This window comes from Neophocaena asiaeorientalis, unplaced genomic scaffold (genome assembly GCF_003031525.2).
Source record: "Neophocaena asiaeorientalis asiaeorientalis breed wild unplaced genomic scaffold, Neophocaena_asiaeorientalis_V1.1 scaffold14, whole genome shotgun sequence".
Taxonomy (NCBI): Eukaryota; Metazoa; Chordata; class Mammalia; order Artiodactyla; family Phocoenidae; genus Neophocaena; species Neophocaena asiaeorientalis.
In genome coordinates, this window is record NW_020175192.1 from 3,165,945 (window position 1) to 3,176,360 (window position 10,416).

At 50.3% G+C, this 10,416-nt stretch overlaps 1 protein-coding gene across 1 annotated transcript in view; it reads left to right on the forward strand.

Annotated features, from left to right (window-relative positions):
• The first annotated feature begins 3,351 nt into the window (after positions 1–3,351).
• Positions 3,352–10,416, forward strand: part of ZMAT4 (zinc finger matrin-type 4) — a 328,509-nt gene continuing 321,444 nt past the window's right edge. Inside the window, exon 1 of the mRNA XM_024765120.1 lies at positions 3,352–3,471. The gene's annotated coding sequence lies outside the window, so the exon portion shown is untranslated. The remainder of the gene's footprint in view (positions 3,472–10,416) is intronic.

Below are 10,416 nucleotides of genomic sequence, written 5' to 3' on the forward strand. Positions count from 1 at the left end.
TGATCTATGGGAGACAAAGGGATCATCCTTCTCTCAAAGAGAATATTTTATGACCAGGCAGTTTATTTATTTGAATTTTATTTATTTATTTTTTATACACCTGCTTCTTATTAATCTATTTTATACATACTAGTGTATATATGTCAATCCCAATCTCCCAATTCATCCCACCACGACCAGGCAGTTTTAAAGGCACTGACATAAACAACTGTTTACAGCTCTCTCTCTCTCTCTCTCTCTCTCTCTCTCTCTCTCTCTCATCTTCAAAAGGCAAAAAGTACACGTAAGGACTTGCTGTTTGGCAGACAAAGCATTTTAGAAAATCACTTGAAATGCTTTCCTTTTCCTTTGAGGATGGCTGAGCCTTTGATAGGTGCTCAAGAGCGTTCTTATAATTTAGTTATTTCTCTCTTTTTTTTTTTTTTAAGGGGGAGAAGTGGGACAGTGTGAAGGCACAGAGCTGAAGCCTGCATTTTTTTTTTTTTCATTTTACCTTCATTTATTTCTTCCTTTATACAGCTCTGTGTTTCTGATTTATATCCTTTTTTTTCTTGCTAAATAACTTCTTTTAATATTTCTTGCAAGGCAGGTCTACTGGCAACAAATTTCCTTAGTTTTTGTTTGTCTCAGAAAGTTTTTATTTCTCCTTCATGTTTAACAGATAATTGCACTGAATACAGAATTCTAGTTTGCTGGGGTTATTTCTTTCAACACTTGAAACACTTCATCTCTTCTTGTTTGCATGGTTTCTGACAAGAGATTTGCTCAGTTCATAGCATTGTTACTCTAAAGGCAAGCTGCTTCCTAATATCTTCCGGTTTCTTTTAAGATACTCTTTGTCTTCGGTTTTCTGCTGTTGGAGTATGATGTGCCCAGGTGTCTAATTTTTGGTGTTTATCCTGCTTCATGTTCCCTGAGATTCCTGTATCTGTGGATTCCACCCATTATTCAAATAGACTTCTGCTTCTTTCTTTCTTGTTATTTTGGGTTTCCCATTACTCAAGTGTTAACATCTTTTGTAATTGTCCCAGATTGGGGGGCATTTTGTTCTTTTTTTCATTCTTTGCCCTTCAGCTTCAGGAGTTTCTGTTGACAGGTTTGCAAGGTCACTGGTTCTTTCCTCAGTCTTGTCCAGTCTATTATTGAGCCCATCAAAGGCATTTTTTTTCTTTTTTTAACATCTTTATTGGAGTATAATTGCTTTACGATGGTGTGTTAGTTTCTGCTGTATAACAAACTGGATCAGCTGTACATATACATATATCCCCATATCCCCTCCCTCTTGCTCTCTGCTTTCTTGTGGAAGTGGAAATCTTATGGCTTAAAGCATAAAAGTATTGTTTATGGCTTTTACTACATGACTGAACATGGCAGGTTTTCTGGGACAGGGTTAATTTCAAATGAACAGCTAAGTTTAATTTCATCCTTGTGGCTTTGTAAGAATTTCACCTAGACAAAGGAAGGAAATAGAAAAACAAATACTTTGCTACATCTCTTGTCCTAGTTTTTGACTCCTAATAAGGGTCACTCTCCTTTTAGCCATGCTGATGTTTGGAAAGCCACTATGGAAATGACTTAATATTTTGAGGTATATGTCTCATAAATAAAATGTGTGTCCCTCATCTTCTCATTTCCTTCCAGCGCTCGAGGGAGTAAGAAGACATGGAGTGAAGAGCTGCCTCATTTTCCAGAGAGAATAGGGGCACTGAGAGCTTGGAGGGATGGTGGTAGCTGTCACAGTGTTTTGTCCCGAATTTTTACCTTCTGGAATCCAGGATGGGCCCCTTCCCCACCCCGCCAGCTGGAAGAATGATCACAGTGGAGTAATGATGCCAAGAGTCTCAGAGGTACACTCTACATTTTGAATTGGGTTTTATTAGTCAGCCCACTTATTGAGCGCTATGTGCTCTCACTGGAGTTATAAAGATATACACGATACCGGCTCTGCCCCTACAGAGCTTGCAATGTGTTTAGGGAAGCCAGGCATATCCCCATGAAGGAGAAGCTCACTGAACAAGGCAGGAGGAACTTTTGCCTCCAAGGATGCAGATGGTGATAAAGATTGCAATTGTCTGAGGCTACGGGGGACGAACTGGAACCATAGCCTGGACTCAGAGACATGTGGACCCCAGAAGGAAAAGGGTGAAAGGCTAGTTCTAACTAATCTGAAATTTGATATTCCAAGAGCTTCCTTTAAAAGGCCCTTTTAAAATTCTTTTTCTTCCTCTTAAAAAATGCAGCTATCAAATGATGTCCACTGTCAAATGAGGTCCTTTCCATACAGTGAAAAATATACACTAAGGAAAGAAAAAGGGCAAGACTCATGCTCTATGATTCCTTGTTGAACAAGGAAAAGCGTTTGGACTGTTCTCGCCCCTTGATGAGTTCCTTTTCCTTCCTGATGAGTTCCTTCCTTGCTTTGGTTGATGATATGAGTCTAAGCAAATCACTGAAGCCACGTGAGAACAAGCAGGAGTCAGGGTCCAAGCAGGATTACTAGCTTGGGGAATGCCTATCTCTCTGGACCTCCCTGTGAGGCAAGTGAGGATCCCCAGACTTTCGCAGACTTTAAAATCAGCTCTCCTGAGACTGAATGAGGTGCAAAAGGAAACTGTCTTCTCCGGCTGGGGGCTGAGGTGGACCATGTGGGAAAGAACGGATGGATAAATCCAGTGAAGGTGTATAATCTGTCCTCCTAAATAATCTAAAATGACCTTCACATGCCCTCCCGGGTGGCCCCGGGAAATACATCACTAGATTCCTCCAGCCCTTACCTTGCTCTGCTTCCCAGAGCCCCTGTTACACAGGCAGAAACACCACCGTCATATCTCTCCCTGCCCTCAGGAACATTCACCAGTTGGGGGAAAAAATAAGGCCAGAAAATTGTTGCTATGGGCTCTGTTTTGTGGAAGTTAAAATGCTGGTGCAGGAATCTGATTGCTTGATAGCTCCCTCTCTCTCTCCATCTCTGTCTGTCTCTCTCTCCCTCCCTCCCTCTCTCCCTCCCTCCCTCTCTCCCTCCCTCTCTCTCTCTCACCCTCCACCCTTTCTCGGCTCTCCCTCTCTGCCACCCCCACTTTTTCTACTCTGCCCGTCTTCCCTCCACTGGACTCCCAGGGCAGCTCCCACACCGGGCCGGAGAAGAGCCTTACAGGTTGTCAATGAAACCTGGAATTATTTCCTTTGATGGCTCAGATAATAGTAGGAGCCAAGGCAATGAGTGAGGTCGTCTGAAACCAATGCAGTCCTGCCCGGGATCCGGGAGCCAATCGCAGGAGCAGAGGGCGGGGCGTCAGCGCCAGCAGATAATTGCTAAGTGCATCGCTAGCACAGTTGGTCCGAGCCGCCGAAAGGTCTGGTCGCAGAGACAGGGACAGGCAATCCTCAGCGTGCTCCATCCCGACAGCAGCCCTCCACGGCTCGGCAGGGCAGCGAGCCTCTGGGCACCGGCCCCTCTGCTCCACGGAAAAGGTACTCCTGCTGCATCCCGGCGGGGCTGCTCTTGGTTTCTGTCCTCAGGGGCTTGCAGTTTAGCCTCTGTAGAGGGGTTGCAGAAAGAAAAGTTTAGGGGAGGAAATGTGACAGCGGAGGGAAATCACCGTCTTTTGTTGGGAGGAAAACAAGCTGACGGTTTGGGAAACTTCTGTGCTGTCTAGAACTGGATTTGTTTTACTACTCTCTCAGTTAGCCGCGCTCAGGTCTGTGGAAATAGGTCTAGTCTTGGGCTAGTGTGCCTGCCGGTTGGGGTGTAGATTTGGGTTTGTTGGGTGAAGGGGGTTGAACCCTGGATGTACTGCTTCCTGGCAGACCCATTGCTGGGTGGCTGATTCTGGGAAGCGTGATGGGTTGGTTGGGTTTTCCACCATAGGGTCTGCCCCCCTTGACTTTACCTTATCCTGCTGTCCCCCAACTCTTGTGACCTTCAGCTTGAGTCCTTCCTCAAACTTCTGTCTCCTTCCTCGCCCCTCCCCCTTGCCGACTCTGTCTCTGCTCACTTAATGTGGTGGAAGGAGACGTTTCCTGGGGTGTGGGCGACTGTCCTGTTTGACCTGATGGGCGTCTGCCTGTCACATAACTTGGTGAGAAACCAACAAAAGGGTTCCCAGAGGAAAAGCCATCACTCCACTGATTAGCTCCCCCAAACTCTGGAAGACTCTCTGGGCTTGGTGCGTACTGAAATAAAGGGGATGGAATGAAATTGCATCCCGTGTGAAGGTTACACCCTCACCAGGGACAGGCTGTAGGGTGCTAAGGAAGCCCGGGGCTCTGGGTGCATGGGGGGCTGAGGGGCTGCTGGCACCACCATCCCTACTGCCTGTGATGACTACTCTTCAAGTAAAGGGCTGGCCACGGCAGGAGGCTGGTCCAGGCATGTAGCATCCTTGTTCATTTATGAACAGTTAGGACGACAAGGGCCCTGCTGGCTCTTAGTCCCACTTGTGGTCCTGAGGAGAAGTCCTTCTCCCCACATTCTGCCACCCGGGAGGTATTAGGTCAGTGGGCCTCCTAGGAAGCAGGGTCCCCATGGGAGAAGGTGAAGTTCTTGGTCTTAAACTTCCTTCCTGCTTTGGTGCAGGCAGCTCCTATTTGAACGTTCCACGGCACACCGCCAGGTGTGTCCTCCCACCTGCCGGGTCCTCAGAAGCTGCTGGTCCAGGACTGATCTTCCAAATCCCTGAGCCTCTCTGACTTCTAGCCTAGACCCAAAGCTGGGAAGTTCGGTTCCCAGTCCTGGCAGGATGGGGATGTGCTGGGAGGACTCCTCCAGGACACCTGGTCCGCAGGACACCCTTCCCGCCGAGGTGTAGATGCCTCCATTCTCCGGCTCCACAAATCACATTCACTCTTTAATTCTTGTTTTCTTTAACCTCCACAAGGGCTTCTCCTCTGCCTCCTTTACATAGCCGTTTCGGGTGGGAGATGTTATTGCTGAAGCTCTATTCACAATGCTTAAAAAAAAAACCCAGCTGCCCGACTTTTGTTTTTCTTGGTCAGGATACAGTCAGCTTTCTCCTCTGTACATGTTGCCTGGCAGTAAACAAAACAAGCTTGCAGCCCCGCAAAGGAGAATGCCTTTGTGTTTGGGAGGCTGGAGCGGAGGCTGAACTTTTATTGCCTGTTGGGGCATCTTTGGCCCAGGACCTTCTCCTCTGTGGTCTGTCTGGGGCAGGTGACCCCCAGAGAGCCCATGAGAGAAGACATCCAGCAGGTGGGAGATTTTGAAAAGGGGCACCTTGGTTTTCAGGAAGGCAGTGGTAACACGAGAACATGCTTTGCAGTTGGAGGGGTATCTAGAACCGGGGACAGGTAGCAAAATTGTGGATCCCTCCCACCGATGCCGATCTGCTAGATTTCTCTCATGACAGAGGACATTCAAAGTAAGGCTTTGAAACCGGCTCCGGAGTGGTGACTCATGCGGAGCTAGAAGGCTGGGTGGGGGAGGGGGCAGAGGGAGCTGCAAAGTACAAGTGGGACACACTGGAAACACTTGCTTTCCTCCTTCCCTCTCCTCCTCTGCAGTCTTCCTTGTAGCTCCCTATTTGGAACAAAGATCATTAAAATAACAACTTTAGGCTAAAAAAAGCATAATGGGAGCTGAAGAATAATTGAAGAGTCTCAAAACCCCGTCACTGCAACTTCACCTCGGATGGGGCGTGAAACCCAGGGTCCAACCGCTGCGCGATCCAGTTCGGAGGGTTTCCTTGCTGGCTGGTGTTGGGCTGGTTGGCTCCTTGTGAAGCCAGGCACCTGCTTGCGTCTGAAGGGACCGATTGGTGTTCAGGAAGTTAGGTTTGTCACCCGTCATTCCATCAAACGTGGTGGCTTGAGCCTGGACCCCGGACAAGCACCATTCATAGGTCTCTCCCCAGCTGGCCCGACAGGATTTCTCTCCTTTAACCACTGTGCCGTGAAGGGGTTTCCTCTTTCTGCTTTCACAAGCCCTGGGTCATCTACCTGGCCAAAGTCCCTTCCTTACTTTTCTGCTGCTCTTTCCCATTCTTCCTTTCATCATCAACACGTCAGTAAATAGTCTGTTTGCCAGTCTGCTTTGATCTTGTCATCTTGTGCCAGTCACGCTACTTCCCCTGAAGTAGGGTAGAAAACATATTAAGATTTTGATCAGAGACAAGCCTTTGAGTCTTCTATCTTAAGATTTAGTGTTGCGATTTGGGGGAAATCAAATCAGCACGTTTATTGTGTTAAGTGTTGAAACGTCTTTTTGTCTGGTGGATGTGTGAACTCCCAGTTATCCTGGGGGCTGGGGTGTGTCTGGGGGTCGGAAATAAGTCTGGAGTGGCCTCTGAAGGGTGGCGAGGTTGGAGTGTGAAGCTTCTGTTTATTCAAGATGCGGTGAAGGCTGTTTTGAAATGCGTTCGCTCTACTCTTATTTTTCCTCTTCGTTCTTCACTTAGGACCGTTTCGTAGCCCAAATTATCAGTGACTAATTCGCCCGTCTCCCTTTTCCGTACACTCATGAGGTCCCTTCCTCCCTCCTCACTTGGGAGCAGTTCACACCGAAGCTGGGACCTGAACCGTCTTACTTCATCCCAGTAGATGTCTGTCTTTTCTTCCTTCCCTCCTGGTTCTTCCTTGCCATCACTTAAGGGCACCCTAGAGGTTGAGATTTAATATCATACACCACGCTTACCTTACTTCCGAAACAGTGAACCGGGGGTGTCAGGAATTCTGGAATGCACCTGGCGTTGGCCCTGGGGGAGCGCTGTGTTCAGTTCTAGACCTCACCGGGCACCTGGAGTGGTGCAGCCGCCCTGTGTGAGGCCGGTGGGCACAGACCCACCGGCTGTGCTGAACCCCGCCCTCGCATAGCCTCCATGCGCAGGACTGACCTTGGAAACCAGCACACGGTGGTGTTTGTTTGGTCAGTCTCCCATTCTTTGTTTTTTGTTGTCTCCTCACCCCTAAATCTCTCTATCAAGAGTTAGGATCAGTTGACTTATTCGTACTAAAGAGTGAGTAGTTAACTGTTGTCACTTTCGAGGTGTTTGAGCTCTGAATGGTATTCAGAGTGGAGTTTCATTTGTCTGCTAATGGGATGGGGGGCATGAGTTTGGACCAGGAGCGTCCGTGCGATTGTGGCTCTTTGCTTTTCCGTTAAGGCTCATTTGCTCATACCCATGGATGCGCTGCAGTTACTCAGGGCGCAGTGCTGGCAGGATTTGGGGTCTAGCAGCTGAAGCTTGATTCCTCAGATTTGACCTTGGGCACTGCATCTATTTTCCTTTTCTGACCTTCCTGTAAAGCCCGGGGCTTGGACTGTGTTCTCATCCGTCCTTTTCTGCTCTGACCTTCTCTCTGCGTTTTGCCACCCGGGTCCTAAATCCAGCTGGGGATGTAACAGCTTCAGAAGGACTCGGGTTTACGGAGCTGCTCTGGCGCAGGCCACGGCATTCAGCGATGCTCCCAGAGCCGGAATTCCTTGCAGGCAGGTCGGAAGGAATGGTGGATGCTGTACCAGAAGGAAAACAGGCTGAGGGGTGATGTAATAACTGGTTTTGGTTTAGGAGGGGATGTTATATGGAGGATGGCGACCAGCTGTTCTCCATCTCCAGTAAGGACTGAACGAGAGAAAATAGATAGAAATTGCAGCAGATGGACTTAGATTAGGTATGAGGAAGAATTTTCCATCAGCCAGAGCTGTTAAAAAGGGAAGGTTCGGAGCCTCCATGATGATCTTTAGGAAACGGATGAGCAGGAGATTCAGCTGGAGGATGAGGCAGGGGACTGTGGCGAGGCGACAGGCAGGGGCCGTCTAGTGCAGGGATCCTGGTCCATTCCTGATGAGGGTCCTTGTTTATTTCTCTGAGACCTCGCCTGTGCTCTGGGGCATCAAAGAGACCGAGAATCAGTCCGAGGGACGGAGCCGACCAATCCGAGCTGCCCTCCTGCCGCTGCCTGAGGGCCAGACCCTGTCTGTGGCTTGAGGACCTCTCCTCAGGTCTAACCTTTCATTTCCAGATGTGGCGAACGAGGCCCAGAGAGGTGAGAGGCCTGGCGTTGTCACACGGTGACCCGATGGCAGAGCCGGGATCAGAATCAAGGTCCTCCATCCCAAGTCAGTGTTACCTGCTTTGTAGCTCATTTATTTCCTTGTTTCGAAATTGAAGGGCCATTTCCTTTTTCTGGGCTGCTGTCTCTATCCATCCAAATGGCAGAGACAGGGAGCCCTGCAGTCTGCAGTGGTCATTGAGTGCCCGTTACTGATACCGTGTAACCAACTCCGGCTTCCCTGGTTTACATGGCAGACACTTTGGTCCCTGTCGTTGGATGGGAAGGGGCTTCTGCAAGGCCAGGGTTGGCAGGATGCACGCCAGACACTGCGGAGGAAAGGAGGGGATGGGGTAGAACTGCGGGGACCAGGAAGAGAGAGAGGCAAAAAATAAAGCATGACTTAATCTGCAGCCTATGAAGACAAGAGCCTTTAGATGTCTAGTTCCAACTCCTCATAGGATAAAAGTGGTCCACAGCATGCGTGGGCTCTGGACAAGACACTTCACCAGTCACCTTTACCCAACAAAACAGAATTTTGAATTTCTCTTGGATTCTCATTTCTAAGAGAAGCTTCTACAACGTGGGGCTGAAATTCTACCTTCCTTCTGGCCAGACTTGATTCACTTTTGGGCAGACGCACCTCCTGGATGCTCGGAGGCTCAGGGCAGGGTGCACACTTCCGGAGAGGGGGACTGTCTCAGGGCCCAGAGGCTGGCTCCCTGGGGGCCCAGGGATGGGAGTGGAGGGATGCTGTCTTGCCAGCAGCCTGGGGATGAACACAGAGGCTGGCCCTCTGGAGAGCCAGGCAGAGGCTGGAGACCGCTTTGCCCTGTGGTGCTTTGAGCCATGTAGGCAGCAAGATGAATTGGTGAAATGAGCATCACCAAATGAATACATATTTTATTTGAAAAAAAAAAGGGATAAAGCACTAAGGTTTGTGCTGGGCTAGCTAGGGGTGAGTGCTCGGCTGGGAGAGCACGTCCCTTGCACACCCACAGCCCGCAGGCGTGTCTTTGTGCTGATGAAGGCTTCCTGAGCACTGAGGCAGGTACCGGGGGTCAGGATGGGGTTCTTCCAGGAACAAGGTAGGTGTGATTCTTCCGAGGGAACCTCTGTGGAAGGACCGTCAGCCCCAGAGGCAGCCAAGTGGGATGTCTGTCCAAGGAACGGCCAGGAGAGAAGATGCAGAGAAGCCAAAGCGCGAGAGGACACCGTGAGCCACCAGGGGCTGGGCTACCCTGGATGTGAGACAGGATTGAGGGATGGAGAGAGCTTGCGAAGATGACAGAGAGAGAGGAGGGGTGGGTAGCCGGGGGAAGACAGGAAACCCAGGGGCTGCAGACCTCATCCACAGAAGGAGAGGGAGCCTCTGGGCCCTGAGACAGTCCCCCTCTGCGGAAGTGTGCACCCTGCCCTGGGCCTCCGAGCATCCAGGAGGTGCGTCTGCCCAAAAGTGAATCAAGTCTGGCCAGAAGGAAGGTAGAATTTCAGCCCCACGTCGTAGAAGCTTCTCTTAGAAATGAGAATCCAAGTGAAATTCAAAATTCTGTTTCGTTGGGTAAAGGTGACTGGTGAAGTGTCTTGTCCAGAGCCCACGCATGCTGTGGACCACTGCATGGAACCTGGGTCACCAGTCCCAGCCCAGGGTGCTCTCATCCCAGCCCTGCTTCCCCCATGTCCTTTTTATTCAGAAGGACGTTCAGCTGACTCGTCACTTCTGCCCTCAGTGTGGCTGCTGTGCGCTACAGATACAAGGCGGTGTCGTAAGCGTGACAGTGGGGGGCCCGGATGCAGGCTGCACTGGGTGCCATTACTTCGTGTGGTCAGAGGAGGCCTCCTGCAGAGAGGAACACAGTGGGGGGCGGGGGGACCTGACAGATAAACCGGATCCCCCCAGGTGGCTGGGGGAGACAGGGCAGCCACAGGTCAAGACCCAGAAGCATGAAGCAGCGGGGGCCAGCGCCCCGTGGGTAACACTTGGCGTGGCTCCATCTGAGTACACGAGGGATGTTTGGGGGGTGTGGGAGGAGGAGATACCGGTGCCCCAGGTAGGGAGGGACCAGCTGGCCAAACTCAGGGGCGGAAGGGTTTTAGGCAGGAAAAGACAGTCACGTTTGCATTTAGGGAAAATGAGATGGGAATGGAGAGCGGGGGTGAGGTTGGGGAGGGGCAAGCCTGGGATGCAGAGGCCGGGTCCGAACTCATTTGCTGCTGTTCAGGAGAGAAAGCATGAGGGCCTGGAGGAAGAAGTCTAAGACGGTGAGGGACGGTCAGAGGGTGATTCTCTGGCTTCATGAGTTACACTAGATCAGGCAAAAATGGAGAGGAATTATTCATCCCTGGAGAAGGGGCTGACAGGTGAGAGGGAAGGTCCCACTATTAGATGAAAGAGAGGCATGCCCCTCT